Raw genomic sequence first — 19,995 nt, 5'->3', positions numbered from 1 at the left:
GACGGTACAGGAAAGCGAAAAGAAATAAAACTAAGAAAGTTTGTATAACTTGGAAGGGACTTGGGAAAAGGCAATAGGTATATTCTTTATGGGGTCCATCTTAAAGGAAATCAGTCCTGAATATTCACTGGAAGGACTGATGTTGAAGCTGAAGCTCCAATCCTTTGGCCACCTGATGTGAAGAACTGACTCACTGGAAAAAACCCTGATGCTGGGAAAGATTGAAGGCAGGAGGAGAAGGGGACGACAGAAGATGAGATGGTTGGATGGCATCACTGACTCAATGGTCATGAGTTTGAGCAAGCTCGGAGGGTTGGCGATGGACAGGGAAGCCTGGTGTGCTGCCGTCCATGCAGTCGCAAAGAGTCAGACGTGACTGAGCAACTGAACTGAACTTATGGGGTTTCCTTGGTGGCTCAGATGGTTAGGAATCTGCCTGCAGTGTGGAAGACCTGGGTTCGATTTCTGGGCTAGGAAGATCCCCTGGAGAAGAGAATGGCAACCCACTCCAGTAGTCTTGCCTGGGAAATCTCATGGACAGGGAAGCCTGTTCTCTGGACAGAGGAGGCTACAGTCCCTGGAGTCGCAAAGAGTCAGTGTGGCCTCAAGGGCTGCACCCTGTATGTCAGGCTAGAGCAGGGTAGACGACAAAAGGAGCCTCAAAGATCACACTGGCTTAGTACAATCACAGTTCATCTCTTGCTCTGCTAAAGGGCAAAGCAGATGGTGAGTTCCTTTTAGTTTTGTACATGGCATTAACACCATCTGGAATACACAGCCTGTGGGGCAGCTGCTGCTGAGGAAGAGAGAGATGGAAGAGGCATATTAACCTCAAGTTACTGCAGCTTAGATGTGACCCAGTGTATCCCAAAGTAGAGAGCATGGTTTCATGGGCCCATGTGTCCTTCACTCAAACGATTGTCAACATTTTGCCAATCTTATTTCATCTATCGCCTCCCAGCGATTTTAGAGTAGGGAGCAGAATTTTTTAAATAAATCCTAGAATCCTCTTATTCTACACATAAACATCCCAGTATCCAAATTCATTTTGGTGGTGGATTTTGGGGGCAGAAGCAAGGCCTAGACCAGCCCTCTGTGGGGAGGGTGCTGCCTTTTTTCTGCCACAGTCAAAGGAAGAGTCACACACATGCATCCATCCTGTCTTGATTCTGAACTATGGCCTCCCTTCCCTGTGAATAAGGCCAGGATCTGCCAGACTCAGGCAGCTGCTGTGGAAAGAAGCAGTTCAGAAATTCTGTCTGTAACCAGGACAAGAAAAAACCATGTCTTCAGTGGATCCCTTAGTGCAATCACCCCCCTTTTGCACTGAGTCCCCTGCCCCCTGTGGGGCCTCTGAGACCTGCCGGATGGGTGTCCATGTCCGCTGAGTCACCTGTATCATTCTTTTTATCTTATTTGCCTGTGTTTGTCATTTTCAGGCAGTGTGACTCACCCGGCAGAGAGGAAAATGCAGAGCCTGGAGAGGTGAGTCTTTTGTCAAACCCTCACAGCCACTCCTCTGGAAGCAAAACCCTTTTGCTTTGAACTTCCATCTGAGCACCCCAAAAAAGGGGCCTCAGGGGCTTTTGGACCTTTTGGAAGGGCCAACCAGTCAATCCTAAAGGAAATCAGTCCTGAATTCTCACTGGAAGGACTGATCCTGAAGCTGAAACTCTAATATTTTGATCACCTGATGTGAAAAACCAACTCATTGGAAAAGACCCTGATGCTGGGAAAGATTGAAGGTGGGAGGAAAAGGGGACAAGAGAGGATAAGATGGTTGGATGGCATCACCGATGTGATGGACATCAGTTTGAGCAAGCTCTGGGAGTTGGTGATGGACAAGGAGGCCTGGTGTGCTGCAGTCCATGGGGTCACAAAGAGTCAGACATAGCTGAGTAACTAAACTGAACTGAACCAAACTGGTCAGAGTGCCAGACTCTGGGCTGGGTCCAGGCAGCCTTCTCGAAAATCTCCCTCCCACTCTCCAACCTGCCTGTTGGGTCTTTCCAGAGGGCGTGTCATTCCAGGACTGGGCCCTTTAGAAGCGGAGGAGAGAAAGCTCTTTACCCCACACCCTAAGAAGCATCTTCCTCTAGAGAGGCAGCCAAGGCGAGAAGCAGGAAGGGCCACTGGAGCGCCCACTCTTTGCCCCTCTCAGGCTCAATAACATCCATGCCTACAGAGTGTTGGCCTCCTGGGCTAGGTATGGGTGCTGTGCTTGGTTCCTCATCTGTTCCTGCTTGGAAGGGAGTGGAGGAGTCTTTTGACATTTTGGACCACGGCAGACACTGGGCCTCCTGCTTCCATGGCAGCCCACCACCCTCCCATCACCCAGGGCTTTACTCTTTACACAGCAGCCAGAGTGACCGTCCCATGTGGTAGAACAGATCACAACACACCCCTGTTTAAAAGTCTGCAGGGACTTCCCTGGCACGTAAAATAAAATCCATTTCGTCACCATGACCTACAGTCTTGGGAGGCAAAGTGGTCCCCCAGCCTTGGGGTGGAAGGTGGGAGGGGAGGCCTGGGTAGAAATACAGAATCTCAGGGCCCGCTCCAGACCTGATGAACCAGAAGCTGCATCCATATCACATTAAAGTGTGAGAGGCGCCTACGACCTACGTGGGCCCAGCGGGTGGAGCCCAACCTTGACCGCTTCTCAGAATCTCCTGGGGAGTTCATAGAGCGACAAGGCCCAGCCCCCAGGCCTACTGGGATCTTGATTCAATACCTCTTTGCTACCACCTGGAAGGTAGGCGTTATTGGTCCTACATCTGCAACCCAAGAATCCAAATCTCAGCGACTTACAGGGTGCCTGTGGACTCCCGGTCTCCCAGTCTCATGGCTGGGGCTGCTGGATGCGTACATTGCTGGCTGCCAAGGCAAGAGGAATCGGGGGGACGGGCTCTGGATGCAGGCTTGTCTGGGTCTGATTCCTGTTGCACAGCATCCAAACTGGGCAGATCATTCATCACCTGAGCTTCATTTTCCTTATGCGTAAAACAAGGATAAGAAAGAACTTATGTCATGGTGATGTTAAGAAGATTAAATGAGGTAATTGTTCAGCATGGCATGCTGAGCACTTAGTAAATGTTACCTGCTACTATTATCATGGTTATTTATTATTCCTCACCCTCAATTCTTGGCCCTTTAAGCAACAGAAGCTCTGAATTGTCTGGTTCCAGGCTTTTTGTCTAGAGGTTAGATGGCCGACGTGGCACTCTGAAAAAGGCACAAGGTTTAGAGTTCTCTGGTTTGTTGTGTGATTCATCTTATTATGCATTTACTTGCTTATTTAGGCTGCACTGGGTCTTCACTGAGGCACCGGGCTTCTTCTCTGGTTGCGGTGCTCAGGCATAGTTGCCAAGCAGCACGTGGGATCCCAGGTCTCTGACCAGGGGTCAAACCAGGAGCGTCCCCTGCATTGGAGGGCGGATTCTTAACCACTGCACCGACAAGTAGTGTGATTAAATAGGCCACAGGGCCTCTCTAATCCTCTGTGTTCCTTATTTGTGAAATGGGGACCTGAACACCCATCTCCAGAGTTGGGGAAAATATAGGATGTGAGGTCAGGTACAAGGCCTGATTATAATGGGCCTTAACCAGTCTAATCTTGTTAGACTGTAAGTCATTCTATCACATTCTATCAAATATGTATGCTATCAAATTGTGTCCTTGAAATGTCACCCTATATATAGCAACGTAAACTAAAAAGCACAATCTAAAAGTGGAGAATTGTGTTTTATTCGGTGGATTTTTCTGAGGCTGAAGTCTGATATACAGCCTCTCAGATCACTCTGAGGGACTGTTCCAAAGAGGTAAGGGAGGAGCCAGGGTACATAAGAGTTTGGCAATGAAAACCAGGTGACCGGAACATCAAAAAATTAGTATTAATTAAAGGAAACCTTATCTCTCAAGTTAATGAATTTAGCATTTTTCTTTGTATGGGGAAGATGCAAGAGTCTGGGCTCATTGAAATCATTCCTTTCATAGGCACCTTGGCCATCTAGGGCTGGTGTCCTGCTTTTCTCCGTCCTGAATCCCCTCCAGGTATGCCAGTTGAGAGCAGCTACAGCGGCTGCTGGCTGGCTGCAGAATCCTTTATTTACTGAATGACGGGAGACATTGGTCATCCACAGCCATAACCTTGAGCAGCAGGGCCCTGAGGGTAAGATGGGTTCTTTCCTGGCAAGAGTCCAGGGTTGACATCCTAGGCATATCCCACTGTCTTTTCTAATGTGGAGGGAATTGAGAACCCAAAGGTGAAATGCGATGGGCCACTGACCAGGGACACCTCAGCCCTGTCTGGGAGGCCAAGAGCACAGGTTCTGGAGCTCCCCTGCCTGGATGCACATTGATTCTACCCTTACTAGTTGTGTGACTTTAGGCAAGTGGTTTAACCTCTCTGCTCTTCATTTTCCCTGACTGTAAATTGAAGCCAAACTACCTCCCCTATTGAGTGGCTGTAAGGGTGGAATGAGTTAATACACGGAAATACTTGGAGTCAAGCTTAGCACAGGGCAAGGGCTCTGCAATTGTTCTACACTCACTCCCTGGTTAGCTGAAGTGTCTCTCTCGTGAGCCCGCCTAATGGGACTTGCAATGTTTTGTTTGTTAATCTCGTTTCCCCATGAGACCATCTCTGTGTTCCCAGTGCCTAGGATACGTACTTGGTATTTATTGATATTATTATTTTCATTAGGAAGGATGAGAGTGCTCAGTGATGAGCTGACATGAGCTAGATGCTTGCAGACCAGTGTCACAGGAATTAGATCGGAGTCAGCAAGCCCTATGGTCAGTCCAGGAATGCCTGATCCTAGGCCTGGAGTCACCCAAATCGCATCAGTGGGGGAGAATTACTTACCATTTGTGCTGTGCCAGGGGCCAAATATGTGTACACTCTTCATTCATGCCCATGGTGTTGGAAAGATGGGCGGGTGATAATTCATCATCAGAAAGGAAACATTCTCATTGCCAGTCAGTCACTGAACCCTCAGACTTTAATGACTCTCATCAAACTCTCTTTCTGTCCACGCTGAGTCAGGCAGAGAGGAAGCTTCCAGACTCGCAGAGTGGAGCATCTGTCAGAAAAACAAGATTTCCTCTTGCCAAAACTGGCATTAATACATTTTATGCAATTGAAATAGTGTCTTTTTTTTTTTAAACCACATTCTAAGTCACTGAGGAGGGGGTGACAGAGGATGAGATGGCTGGATGGCATCACCGACTCAATGGACATGGGTTTGGGTAGACTCCGGCAGTTGGTGATGGACAGGGAGGCCTGGCGTGCTGCGGTTCATGGGGTTGCAGAGAGTCGGACACGACTGAGCAACTGATCTGACTCAACTGAAAGTCCCTGAGGAGTCCCTTCTTTTGAGAAGGTGAGAAACTGCCCCTCCTTCCATAGGCACATTTTCATACTAAGTTTTAATTTAGCAAATGCTCATATGGCACTGTTCTGCCAGGCACTGTAAGCACTTTATAGCTATTAGCTCAGGATGTGAGAGTTGGACTGTGAAGAAGGCTGAGCACCGAAGAATTGATGCTTTTGAACTGTGGTATTGGAGAAGACTCTTGAGAATCCCTTGGACTGCAAGGAGATCCAACCAGTCCATTCTGAAGGAGATCAACCCTGGGATTTCTTTGGAAGGAATGATGCTAAAGCTGAAGCTCCAGTACTTTGGCCACCTCATGTGAAGAGTTGACTCATTGGAAAAGACTCTGATGCTGGGAGGGATTGGGGGCATGAGGAGAAGGGGACGACAGAGGATGAGATGGCTGGATGGCATCACTGACTCGATGGATGTGAGTCTGAGTGAACTCCAGGAGATGGTGATGGACAAGGAGGCCTGGAGTGCTGCGATTCATGGGGTTGCAAAGAGTCGGACACGACTGAGCGACTGAACTGAACTGAACCTTCAAAAGACCTATGGAGGCAGGTAGCATGTCCCTATTTTATAGATGAGAAAACCAAGGCACAGAGAGGTAATTAATTGTCCAAAACCCACAGCTGCTATCACAGAGTCAAGGGTCTATTAGCTTGGCTCCAGAATCTGCATTATATCCCTAGACTGTGTCGTTTCATTTAATTCTTGCAGTCCTCATGTAAGTCTGCAACCATGCTGCAGGTAACTTCCTCAGAGGACACTGAGGCTTGGAGAAGTTAACTTGGCTCAAGGTCACTCAAATATAAGTGACAGAGCTACAGTGGGAATTCACTTTTGTCTGATTTCAAAGTGATTGCAGGCTGAACTGATGGCTCAGTCTATGGAGGAAGAATGTTCAACCCTCATAGGTGCTGATACCATGGATGCTTTCCTTACATGTCCTGTGAATGGCCAGGAACTCCCGCTGTTTGAATTCTCCTTTCTCTTTTTCCATTTTCTTTCTTGTTTCCACTTGTCACAGTGGAACCGACAGTTGAACCTTGGACGATGATGCTGATAGTCAAGAGCATCTTTGCCATGCCATTCACTGTAACCGGAGTATTGCTGATATCTTCCTCTCGGTTTCCCAAGGACATTGATGTACTGGTGGCTCCTTGAGGAACAGGAAGAGCCCTGCAGAAGTTAGGAAGAAGCTGGTGGTGCTGACCACGAGTCTGCCTCTGGTTTGCAGGGCAAGTTGGACAAGTTACTTAATTTCTCTGATCTTCAGTGTTAGCTTTTAGAATTGGCTAAGATTTAGGGTTGGTTGATTAGATTTTTAAAATTAATTACTATTATTATTATTATTTTTTTAACCAAGTGTGGGGCTTATAGGATCTTAGTTCCCAGACCAGGCTCACAGCAGTAAAAGTGCTGAGTCCTATACACTGGACCACCAAGGAATTCCCTAATTTAGTTTTTTTCTTTTAAGCTGAAGAATATTTAAATCATAAAGAACACTAAAAGTTGCTCTAAATACAAAATTGCATCACAGGGGCCATGGAGGGCTCTGCAGAGCATAAGTCTGGAAATCACTAGATCAGAAAATATCAAGTTTGCACGATTACATGAAACCAACAGGATGAGTGTATTCATTTCCTAGGACTGTGGCAACAAATGACCACAAATTTGATGACTTAAAGCAACAAAAATTTATTCTCTGACAATTCTAAACTAGGAGGTCAAGATCAAAGTGTCGGCAGAGTTAAAGTCAGTCCACAGGCTCTGGGGAAGAAACTTCCCTTGTCTCTTCTTAAACTTCTGTGGCTCTGACCCTCCTTGACTTGTGGCTGTGTAACTCTGATCTTGCTTTCCATCCTCACATGGACTCCTCCTCTGTGTTCTGTGTCTTCTGTCTCTTACAAGTACACATTGTTGGATTTAGACTCCACCTGGATATATTCCAGGGTGTTCTCAATTCAAGATGCTCTACTTATATCTGCAAAGACCTTTTGCCTAAATACATTCATACTCAGGGTTCCCAGGGATTTGGAGATGGACTTATCTCTTTGGGACCACCACTGAACCCACTGCAATCAGTAATAACTTTTAAGCATCTACTATGTGCTAAGCATGCCAAGGATACAGAGATAATTAAGACAGAAATGCTATCCCCCAAGAGCTTCTAGGCTCCTTCGACAATCTCTGCTGAATTTGAGGCCTTAGATTTTATACTTTCCTCCCTCCTCTGCTCCCTCCCTCCCTTCCTTCTTTCCTTTTGAAGATGAGTTTATGAAGATATAATTTACAGACGGTAACCTTTGCCCTGTGTAGGTAAACAGCTGGGGAAATAGGCTCAGAGCAGTAACACAATTCCCTCCAGTGTACACAGAGAAGAGATGGCAGAGGCTGGGGCTTGAACATATGTTCTCTAACATCAGACTCTGATCAGTCTCCATGGTCTCTACTTTTTCCCCTTTGTTGTTGTTGTTTAGTTGCTAAGTTGTGTCCAACTCTTTGTGACCCATGGACTGTAACCTGCCAGGCTCCTCTGTCCATAGGATTTCCCAGGCAAGAACACTGGAGTGGGTTGCCGTTCCCTTCTCCAGGGGGTCTTCCTGACCCAGGGATCAACCCACATCTCCTGCACTGGAAGGTGGATTCTTGACTGCTGAGCCAGGAGGGAAGCCTACCAGAGCCACCAGGTAACTCTTCCACGGGGTGATTCCAACTCCTTGCATGAGGAGGCTGACAAGATGCTTTCTAGCTGCTCTGAGAGCTCTGACCTTGGAAACTCCCATGGTGAAGCGGAAGGGAACACTCCTCATTCAGAGGAGACTTCCTGAAATGGAAATTTCTGTGCCTCCTGTTAGCATCGCCTATCTGTGTCTTGTACCCTGTTAAGTGGATTTACAGCTTAGGAGATCTCATTTCCATTCAACTAATCCTCACGAAATAGACAAGTGATTGAAACGACTCCTGTGGAGAAACTGCAAGCAGACGACCCTGTTAATAATGGTGCTCTGGGATCAGCGTGGGAATGGCTGACCCGATCCCTCTGCACCTCCTCATGCTCACTGCTTCCCAGCTAATTACAGGAGAAAAATAAGGGCTGTCTATCAAGCGCAAAGTTTGTCAAGAGACTTAAAAAAATTGCAAGCTTCCTTGGCAGCTCAGTTGTAAAAAGTCTGCCTGCCAATGCAGGAGACAAGGGCTCGATCCCTGATCTAGGAAGATCCTCCATGCCTCAGAGCAGCTAAGTCTGTGAGCCACAGCTGTTGAGCCCACACGCTCTGGAGCCCGAGCTCCACAACAAGAGAAACCACCGCAGTGAGAAGCCGGTACTCTGCAACTAGAGAGTCGTCTCCACACTCCGCTCTCTGCACGACTGAGGTCTGTGCAGAAACGAAGACCAGCACAGCCAAAAATACATATACAAATAATTAAAAATTATTTTAAAGCGATTAAGAATAATATTTGAAATATTCATCCAAATGAATGAATTCACTACCATTAATGATGATGTCCTTGCGTGAATATTGTGTGTTGACATAACTAATGAAAATGTGAAGCCTTTGCTAGTGGTGAAACATCTAAAAACTTTTTCCAGCTGGTTAAAGCCATGACACATGAAACCCAGCTCTTTACAAAATTTGGTTAAATGTGATAATTTAAAATTCGTTGCTTATTAGTGAACGTAAAATGTCATCATCTGTTGGTCAAAGCCTTGGTCATCTTGCTAGGGTGAAATGGCTGAAGAAATATCTGAAAACTATAGAGTTACACATTATAATGGATGCATAAGACCTGTTGCTGAAGAGCTGAAGAAAACTTAAATAATTCAGTGTGTGAGGTTTGCTATCAGTTCAGTTCAGTTCATTTCAGTTGAGTTCAGTCGCTCAGTCGTGTCCGACTCTTTGCAACCCCATGAATCGCAGCACGCCAGGCCTCCCTGTTCATCACCGTCTCCCAGAGTTCACTCAGACTCACGTCCATTGAGTCCGTGATGCCATCCAGCCATCTCATCCTTTGTCGTCCCCTTCTCCTCATGCCCCCAATCCCTCCCAGCATCAGAGACTTTTCCAATGAGTCAACTCTTCGCATGAGGTGGCCAAAGTACTGGAGTTTCAGCTTTAACATCATTCCTTCCAAAGAAATCCCAGGGCTGATCTCCTTCAGAAAGGACTGGTTGGATCTCTTTGCAGTCCAAGGGACTCTCAAGAGTCCTCTCCAACACCACAGTTCAAAAGCATCAATTCTTCGGTGCTCAGCCTTCTTCATAGTCCAACTCTCACATCTATACATGACCACAGGAAAAACCATAGCCTTGACTAGACGGACCTTAGTCAGCAAAGTAAAGTCTCTGCTTTTGAATATGCTATCTAGGTTGGTCATAACTTTTCTTCCAAGGAGTAAGTGTCTTTTAATTTCATGGCTGCAGTCACCATCTGCAGTGATTTTGGAGCCCCAAAAAATAAAGTCTGACACTGTTTCCACTGTTTCCCCATCTATTTCCCATGAAGTGATGGGACCAGATGCCATGATCTTCATTTTCTGAATGTTGAGCTTTAAGCCAACTTTTTCGCTCTCCTCTTTCACTTTCATCAAGAGGCTTTTTAGCTCCTCTTCACTTTCTGCCATAATGGTGGTGTCATCTGCATATCTGAGGTTACTGATATTTCTTCCAGCAATCTTGATTCTAGCTTGTGTTTCTTCCAGTCCAGCGTTTCTCATGATGTACTCTGCATATAAGTTAAATAAGCAGGGTGACAATATATAGCCTTGACGCACTCCTTTTCCTATTTGGAACCAGTCTGTTGTTCCATGTCCAGTTCTAACTGTTGCTTCCTGGCTATACACATTGTAATTTGGAAAGTACTAATGTTTCCAACATATGTTGTTTCTAGAGTCTTCAATTCAGTAATGAAAGACATTGGAGGACTCTTTTTCATGAGCTCTTAAAGAGGTATCAGAGGGAAAAATACAGTCTCAATAGTGTGAGTTTCTTAACAAAAGCAGTGTTTTTGGTATATATGTTGAGTGGAATGAAAACAAATAGGTAAGTTTCAGCAGCTAGTACTGAATGTGAAGTTTCCTGCAGCATTGTCCATAGGGAGCTGTTGAAACCAGGAGGTTAAAGTTGCAAAGCACAGAGCACAGTGGGGCTTCACTGGTGTAAATCATTGTTGGGCTTCCCTGGCGGCTCAGTGGTAAAGAATCCACCTGCCAAGCTGGAGACGTGGATTCTATCCTTGAGTCGGGAAGATCCCCTGGAGAAGGGAGTGGCAACCCACTCCAGTATGCTTGCCTGGAGAATTCCATGGACAGAGGAGCCTGGGGGGCTACAGTCCGTGGGGTTGCAAAGAGTCAGACACGACTGAGAGACTAAACAGCGACAGCAGCAGCTGATTGCACAGAGGCAAGGTGTTTAAAGCATGGCAGAGTCTTTGAAATGCTTTGCAATTAGATAGGAAGTGCACCTGAAAATATTTTGTTCAAGCAGAGATTCTCTCACTCTCTTTTGGCAAAGTCATTTGAAACAGTGAGTGAACATAAAATCAAGGGTTCCAAATTATTTGATCTTTTCAAGGTTGACAAGTGACTGTCAGGAGTAAGCTATAATAGATACATTTGAAGAAACGAAGCAGGCACATAAGTTGTCCCTGCAGGGTAAGTATGTGATTTAATAATGAATGAGATAGTAAATGCCGTTCAAGAAAATCCTTATAAACCACAACGAGATACCATCATATGTGCATCAAAATGGCTGAAACAAAAGAGACAGTACCAAGAGTGGGTGGGAATAGAACACCCAGAACTCCCACAGGGCAGGGAATGGAAATTTATGCAGCCTGTTCCAGCAACTGTTTGGCAGTATCTAATATTTGACAGAACAAAACCCAGAAGCAAAGTAAACCCAGTGACCCAGCAATTCCACTCTAGGGATGTACCCAACAGAAATGCAAACAAGTGTTTACCAAAAGATGGCTCCGAGTGTAAACAGCAGCATTTCCCCTAATAGTCAAACACTGGGATTGGCCCCAGGGCCCACCAAAAACGATGTGAATAGACTCATTGTTGTGTAGTCACACAAGACAATACTACATGTGATAAAATAGAATGACTGAGACAACTTCAGTTACATGGATGAATCTCACATATGAGATTTTGAGCAAAAGGTGCCAGACACATAGAAGCGTGCCTCCTAGTGGATTCCACTAACAAGAGGTTAAATAAAACACACACAAAACTAACCTGAAAGTTAAGAGAGTGGTTACCCTTCAGGGTGGGAGAAAATAACTGGAAAACGCACAAAGAGGGCTGCAGATAATGTCTTGTTTCTTGATCTCTGTCGGTAACTGGCTGTGCTCACTTTGTAAAACTACCTTGATCTGGACACTTATGTACATTTTCCTGTATGTATATTATTTTTGAATAAAAAAGAAGATACTTTTAATATGAAGACAGTGCTTGAACACTGAAGATATGAATCATTTCCAGTGTTCAGTTCCAGTTCCAGTTCAGTCGCTCAGTCGTATCTGACCCTTTGTGACCCCATGAATTGCAGCACGCCAGGAGAATCCCAGGGACGGGGGACCTTGGTGGGCTGCTGTCTATGGGGTCACACAGAGTTGGACTTGACTGAAGCGACTTAGCAGCAGCTGCAGCAGCAGCAGGCCTCCCTGTCCATCACCAACTCCCGGAGTTCACTCAAACTCAATGTTCATCAAGTCGGTGATGCCATCCAGCCATCTCATCCTCGGTCGTCCCCTTCTCCTCCTGCCGCCAGTCCTTCCCAGCATCAGAGTCTTTTCCAATGAGTCAACTCTTCACATGAGGTGGCCAAAGTACTGGAGTTTCAGCTTTAGCATCAGTCCTTCCAATGAACACCCAGGACTGATCTCCTTTAGAATGGACTGGTTGGATCTCCTTGCAGTCCAAGGGACTCTCAAGAATCTTCTCCAACACCACAGTTCAAAAGCATCAATTCTTCAGCACTCAGCTTTTTTCACAGTCCAACTCTCACATCCACGACCACTGGAAAAACCATAGCCTTGGCTAGATGGACCTTTGTTGGCAAAGTTATGTCTGCTTTTTAATGTGCTATCTAGGTTGGTCATCACTTTTCTTCCAAGGAGGGAGCATCTTTTAATTTCATGGCTGCAGTCACCATCTGCAGTGATTTTGGAGCCCCAAAAAATAAAGTCTGACACTGTTTCCACTGTTTCCCCATCTATTTCCCATGAAGTGATGGGACCAGATGCCATGATCTTCATGTTCTGAATGTTGAGCTTTAAGCCAACTTTTTCACTCTCCTCTTTCACTTTCATCAAGAGGCTTTTTAGTTCCTCTTCACTTTCTGCCATAAGGGTGGTGTCATCTGCATATCTGAGGTTATGGATATTTCTCCCGGCAATCTTGATTCTAGCTTGTGTTTCTTCCAGTCCAGTGTTTTTCATGATGTACTCTGCATATAAGTTAAATAAGCTGGGTGACAATATACAGCCTTGACGTACTCCTTTTCCTATTTGGAACCAGTCTGTTGTTCCATGTCCAGTTCTAACTGTTGCTTCCTGACCTGCATATAGGTTTCTCAAGAGGCAGGTCAGGTGGTCTGGTATTCCCATGTCTTGAAGAATTTTCCACAGTTTATTGTGATCCATACAGTCAAAGGCTTTTCCAATGCTAATCTTGTTAAAAATAACATATATAATCTATGCCTCCATTCTTGAAAAAATTGAAACAATATTCTAGCCTGTTTTAAGTTTCTAAATGAATTATTATTAATGATTATCTATTAAGGTAGTTTTTGTTTGTTTGCTTGTTTTAGCCTCACTGCACTGCATGGCTTGTAGGATTTTACTTCTTGATCAGGGATTCAACCCAAGCACTTGGCATTGAAAATGTGCTGAGTCCTAACCATTGGACCACCAGGGAATTCCCTTGAACTAGTGGTTTTTTTTTTTTTTTTGGTGTGTGTGCAAGTGAAATCCCTCAGTCATGTCCAACTCTTTGCGAGCCCATGGACTGTAAAGTCCATGGAATTCTCCAGGCCAGAATACTGGAGTGGGCAGCCTTTCCCTTCTCCAGAGAATCTTCCCAATCCAGAGATCAAACCCAGGTCTCCTGCATTGCAGGCAATTCTTTTTTTTTTAAAAATTAATTTATTTATTTTAATTGGAGGCTGATTACTTTAAAATATTATAGTGGTTTTTGCCATACATTGACATGAATCAGCCATAGGTGTACATGTGTTCCCCATCCCATCCCTCAGGGTCATCCCTGTACACTGGTCCTTGGTGCCCTGTCTCACGCATCAAGCCTGGACTGGTGATCTATTTCACATATGGTAATATACACGTTTCAATGCTATTCTCTCAAATCATCCCACCCTCGCCTTCTCCTAGAGTCCAAAAGTCTGTTCTTTACATCTCTGTCTCTTTTGCTGTCTTGCATATAGGGTCATTGTTACCATCTTTCTAAATTCCATATATATGTGTTAATAAACTGTGTTGGTGTTTTTCTTTCCAACTTACTTCACTCTATATAATAGGCTCCAGTTTCATCCACCTCATTAGAACTGATTCAAATGCATTCTTTTTAATAGTTGAGTAATATTCCATTGTGTATATGTACCACAGCTTTCTTATCTATTTGTCTGCCTATGGACATCTAGGTTGCTTCCATGTCCTGGCTATTGTAAACTGTGCTGCGATGAACATTGGGGTACACGTGTCTCTTTAAATTCTGGTTCCCTCGGTGTGTATGCCCAGCAGTGGGATTGCTGGGTCGTATGGCAGTTCTATTTCCAGTTTTTCAAGGAATCTCCACACTGTTCTCCATAGTGACTGTACTAGTTTGCATTCTCACCAACAGTGTAAGAGGGTTCCTTTTCTCCACACCCTCTCCAGCATTTACTGCTTGTAGACTTTTTGATAGCAGCTATTTTGACTGGAATGAAATGGTACCTCATTGTGGTTTTGATTTGCATTTCTCTGATAATGAGTGATGTTGAGCATCTTTTCATGTGTTTGTTAGCCATCTGTATGTCTCCTTTGGAGAAATGTCTGTTTAGTTCTTCAGCCCATTTTTTTGATTGGGTCATTTATTTTTCTGGAATTGAGCATTGAGGGTGATTCTTTACCAGCTGAACCACAGGGAAGCCCAAAAATACTGGAGTGGGTAGCCTATCCCTTTTCCAGTGGATCTTCCCGACCCAGGAATTGAACCAAGGTCTCCTGCACTGCAGGCAGATTCTTTACCAAATGAGCTATCAGGGAAGCTTTTTTTTTTTTTTTTTTAAATTCCAGTAAATTGTGGGAATAATGGATTGTCATCAGGGAAGTTGGAAATTTAGTTGCCAAATTTCACCAAATACCTTTGCCAAAATTGGTAGGTGAAATGAAAACTAAGTATTATGACTGAGTAAGGCTATAATGCTACATTTCTTGCACTTGGATCTACATATTTTTGTGAGGCTTCCTTGCCAGCAATGACAGTCACTAAAAGCAAGTATCAGAACAAACTGAATTTAATACCAAACCATCAATCACTATGTCATAAAGATTCACCAAGACTGAAAAAAAAAATTGGAACGTAAAATCACATTGATCTCCCTAAAAGATTTTTGAATATTGTCAGCAATTTTTCAAGAAATCAAAATTGTTCTTAGGTGTTGCTAAATAAAATAAGAACTACTAAAATTGTTTAATTCTCTTGATTCCAATCTTCTTAATGGCTCTATATATTTCATAATATTGATAATATAATAGAATAATGGTATGTACATATAAGGGCTTCCCAAGTGGCGTTAGTGGTAAAGAATCCTCCTGCAATGCAGGAGATGCAGGCAGATGTGGGTTCAGTCTCTGGGTTGGGAAGATTCCTCGGAGGAGGGCATGCCAACCCACTTCAGTATTCTTGCCTGGAGAATCTCCATGGACACAAGAGCCTGGTGGGCTACAGATGATAGGGTTGCACAGAGTCGGACACAATGAAGTGACTCAGCATGCACACGTGCATGTACATACAAATTAAAAATACGTATATATATGTGTTGGAGGTGCATGTTTGAAATTTTTTAATTGATGTGACAGTAGATCAAAAAAGCTCAGAAACCTCTGGTCTACACCAGCATTTACCCTTTATAAACAAGTTATTTTAATTGATGTGGGTCAGAAGTCAAGAAGATGAAGTTTTGAATCTGCCTCTTAATAATTGTATGATTTTGAGTGATTAGTCCAGTGTATTGATATCTCGATTTGGGTTTTCTCATTAGCAGAATGGGAATTTAACACCTTTGTGGAAAAGTTTGTTGGGATAATTAAAATGAGTCAATATTTGTACATTTCTTAGTCCCTTGGCTGGCTGGTGGAGGTTTAATCAATAGTCGCTTCTGCTGTCAAAAAGTTGTTTACTAGAATTTTCCAAACTAGTTTCGTAATAAAGATCTCCTGGGTGCTAGCTAAAAATGTTCTAATAATTTAAAAGTTGTTGTTAGACATTTTAACAAAATGTCTAAACCTCAGATGTTTTGAATTAGAGTCTTCACGGGTAGGGTCTTGGAAGTTGGCTCTTTAGAAGATGATTCCTATGGTCAAGGAAGTTTGAGCAAGACTGGTATACAAGGTGCTGAAGCTCTCTCTCCTTTAGTGATCATTTTCCATGTCTTATCTCCTAAGAGCCATGAACTCCTGTAGGACCATCCCTGTCCTCCCCAGGGTCTAACAGAGAGCTCTGTAGGCCACTGGTTGTGGAAGTCAACATGAAATTCCACATCTGGGATGATAAGCAAAAGTTGGGTCCTAGTTGGCAGAGCATAGGAACAGGGAGACTGGGAGAGGCAACAGGCTGAGAACTCAGCAGGAGAAGGGCAGCATGAAGAAGCAGAAGAAACTCCGCTTCTCGACATGGGGCTCAGAAGCAGGACTAGGTTCTTGGTGGGGGTGGGGCAGAGTGGGAGACTTTGGAGGCAAAGCATGGCACCCAGGCACACCGAGCAGCTCTGAGTCATTAAGTCCCAGGTCCAAGGCGGAAGCTGACCACAGGTGAGACATAAAGTCAGATCAGTCCAGAATTAGGAGGACTTGGCATGTGACCATTTGATCTTGGTGATACTCCATACATTCCATTTCAGTTGACTTAGTAGAGATTGGTCTCTGAGGTGAGGGCTTGTCATATGCGTGTGGACCAAGCAGGCTAGATGCATAAATAGTTGCTTGCTTACCAAGGATCACCCATGTTAGGTGCACAGGGCGCACTCAGCATTCGATTGGGCAATCACACCAAATTCTGTCCTTTTGTTTTCTGTCCCTCTTCATCCTTGTTTCCCCCTTTTCTCACCCTGCTCTCCAAGGAAGACCGTCCTGGTTGAGCAGCATGGAGCAGGCGTGCTTCTCTGGCTCAGATGCTCGACTGGGTCCCGACAGCCCCTAGCTGCCCTCATTCTGAAGGTGTGGGTAATTAAGCTAATGAACACTTTTCCACTAGCGGCGGAAAGCCTCATTAATCTACACACACACTGCCACAGGCAAATTATGGCATCAAGGGTGGGAGGATCAACAAAAATAACTTCAGAAATTCATTAATCAGACTTAGTCAGGCTCACTGTTTGGAACTGAGAGTTCTTTTGCTCCAGGGGCCAGAAGATTGGATGGTTGTGTGTGTGTGTGTGTGTGTGTGTGTGTGTTTCAATGACATGAAAGGGAGCTCTTAAGCAATATTTTGGAACATCCAAGTTATTGTGCTGGCATTCATGACTGTTGTGGTTGATGCTAATGGACACTGTCCCAAGACTTCAGTGTGGAGGATTCTAGAACTGTTAACTGTGTTCAAGTGCATGATCAAGGTTTCCTGGCACAGAAGAGGGAAAACATGATTATGGGATCACACAGAGAGACATACCCAGCCATGGCAGAGCTGGTTCATGCCACCAGACATCGTCTCCGCAACATTTCACAGGTGTCCTAGACTTGAGTTGGAGCCACAGGACTATTTCCTGCTAGTGGGTGGTGAGCATTTATTTCCTAAATGTGCTTATCAGCAAATCAAATGAGCCTTAAGACAGGAGTGGTGGTGGTGGTGGTGTTTGTTGCTAAGTCATGTCTGACTTTTGCGACTGCATAGACTGTAGCCCGTCAGTCTCCTCTGTCCAGGGGATCTCCCAGGCAGGACTACTGGAGTGGGTTGCCAGTCCCTTCTCCAGGGGATCTTCCTGACGCAGGGACTGAACCTGGGTCTCCTGCATTGGCGGGTGGTTTCTTTTCCACTGAGCCACCAGGGAAGCCGTTGGGGAGGATAAGAAGACCATACTCCTTGCTCCGTATCCTTCAGCAGCTTAATCAATGGCCTGGGTAAAGAAGGAAAGAAAGAATGTACTGCTGTGGAAAATAAGACTGGGAGGAGGTTTGGGGTTAAAAGATGAGGAGCCCTCAATGCCATGCCGGAGGGTATGAATTTCAAGCAATGGAATGCCATAGCCAATATATGAGAGAGGGAGTGGTGTGATTAGATCCAGTGATGTGATTCAGGAGGTCCTCCAGGAGCTGATCATGACTTCAGGGTCACGAGTGTGAACATGAATTCTTAGTGGGTGGCTGATAGAGGAAGAGGGTGAACCACAGGTGGCAGACCTCACCAGGGGTGAGTTCTGAGGTCATTCTTTGGGTCAAGGTCTAGGATGCTATTTATTATATCTTCATTGGGATGACAAGACCCATGTGGGAATGCCTTTTACAAACTATACCACTGTGAAGTTGTCAGGACAGGCACTGTTATTCCCATTTTAGGTGAGGAATTGGAGGGGAAGTGCTTTGCTCAAGATCACAGAGTGGGTGAGCAGCCTGTCTGGGACTTCTAGCATGACCTTATACTCCTTATCCCAGGCTCACTCACATACTCGGTGGAGCCTTTCATAAACACAGGGGGCTGGAATCACCTTCGTCATTTGGATCCCTTTAAGTATCCAGCAATAGACATTGACTTTTTAAAGTTTGTGGATCTGTTTTAGAATCACATAACTATTTCCCAGTGACGTAAGTTCCAAACTAAAGCCCCAACAACATTCATAGTAAAATTTAAAAAATTTAGCATCTTAAACATTACTGTGATACATACTTACTGTTGGAATTTTGGTTAATACAGAAGCACACATATAAAATTCAACTTAATTTCGCCACCCAGATTATCCACATACTTTTCCAGTATTTCCTTCTGATATTTTTCCTTTGATATAGAATTCTGTTTCCCTTGATAACTTTATGAATATGCTTACTATTTTGTTTCCTGAAATTTCACTTATTTACAAAGATCTTTTCTTCATAGAATTAAATATCCTTAAATATATTTTTAATAGTTGCATAGTGTGAGTGAACCATAAACCCTGTAAAGTGACTCCCAATTTTGGATATTTAGATTATTATTATATTTTTGTTAATATAAATTACACTGTTGGAAAAAATCCTTTAAAATATTTTTACAAATGCATGTAAGAATTAAAGATTTTAAAATTAAAAAAATAAAAAAATATATTTTTACAGAAATCTTTAAATAGTTGTCATATTACTTGCTTTGGATAAATTCCTGAAATTAGCATTTTCACAGTGTACATTTGTTTTTATTTTTATGGAAATATAGTTGATTTACAAAGTTGTATTAATTTCTACCATAAAGTTTTTCAGTTATACATATATATATTCTTTTTAATATTCTTTCCATTATGGTTTATGTATATTGTCACCCTGCTTATTTAACTTATATGCAGAGTACATCATGTGAAATGCTGGGCTGGATGAAGCACAAGCTGGAATCAGGATTGCTGGGAGAAATATCAATAACCTCAGATATGCAGATGACACCACCCTTATGGCTGAAAGCCCACCCTTATGGCCGAAAGGGAAGAAGAACTAAAGAGCCTCTTGATGAAAGTGAAAGAGGAGAGTGAAAAAGTTGGCTTAAAACTCAACTTTCAGAAAACTAAGATCATGGCATCTGGTCCCATCACTTCATGGGAAATAGATGGGGATACAATGGAAACAGTGACAGACTTTATTTTTTGGGGCCCCAAAATCACTGCAGATGGTGACTGCAGCCATGAAATTAAAAGAGCCTTGCTCCTTGGAAGAAAAGCTATGACCAACCTAGACAGCATATTAAAAAGCAGAGACATTGCTTTACCAACGAAGGTCCATCTAGTTGAAGATATGGGTTTTCCTGTGGTCATGTATGGATGTGAGAGTTGGACTATAAAGAAAGTTGAGCACAGAAGAATCGATGTTTTGAAAGAAAGTTGAGCACAGAAGAATCGATGTTTTGAACCGTGGTATTGGAGAAGACTCTTGAGAGTCCCTTGGACTGCAAGGAGATCCACTCAGTCAATCCTAAAGGAAATCAGTCCTGAATATTCATTGGAAGGACTGATGCTGAACTGAAACTCCAATCCTTTGGCCACCTGATGTGAAGAACTGACTCACTGGAAAAGACCCTGATGCTGGGAAAGATTGAAGGCTGGAGGAGAGGGGACGACAGAGGATGAGATAGTTGGATGGCATCACTGACACGATGGACATGAGCTTGAGTAGGCTCCAGGTGTTGATGATGGACAGGGAAGCCTGGCATACCACAGTGC

The sequence above is a fragment of the Ovis aries genome, chromosome 9 (genome assembly GCF_016772045.2).
Source record: "Ovis aries strain OAR_USU_Benz2616 breed Rambouillet chromosome 9, ARS-UI_Ramb_v3.0, whole genome shotgun sequence".
Taxonomy (NCBI): Eukaryota; Metazoa; Chordata; class Mammalia; order Artiodactyla; family Bovidae; genus Ovis; species Ovis aries.
Note: the sequence above shows the minus strand (reverse complement) of the source record.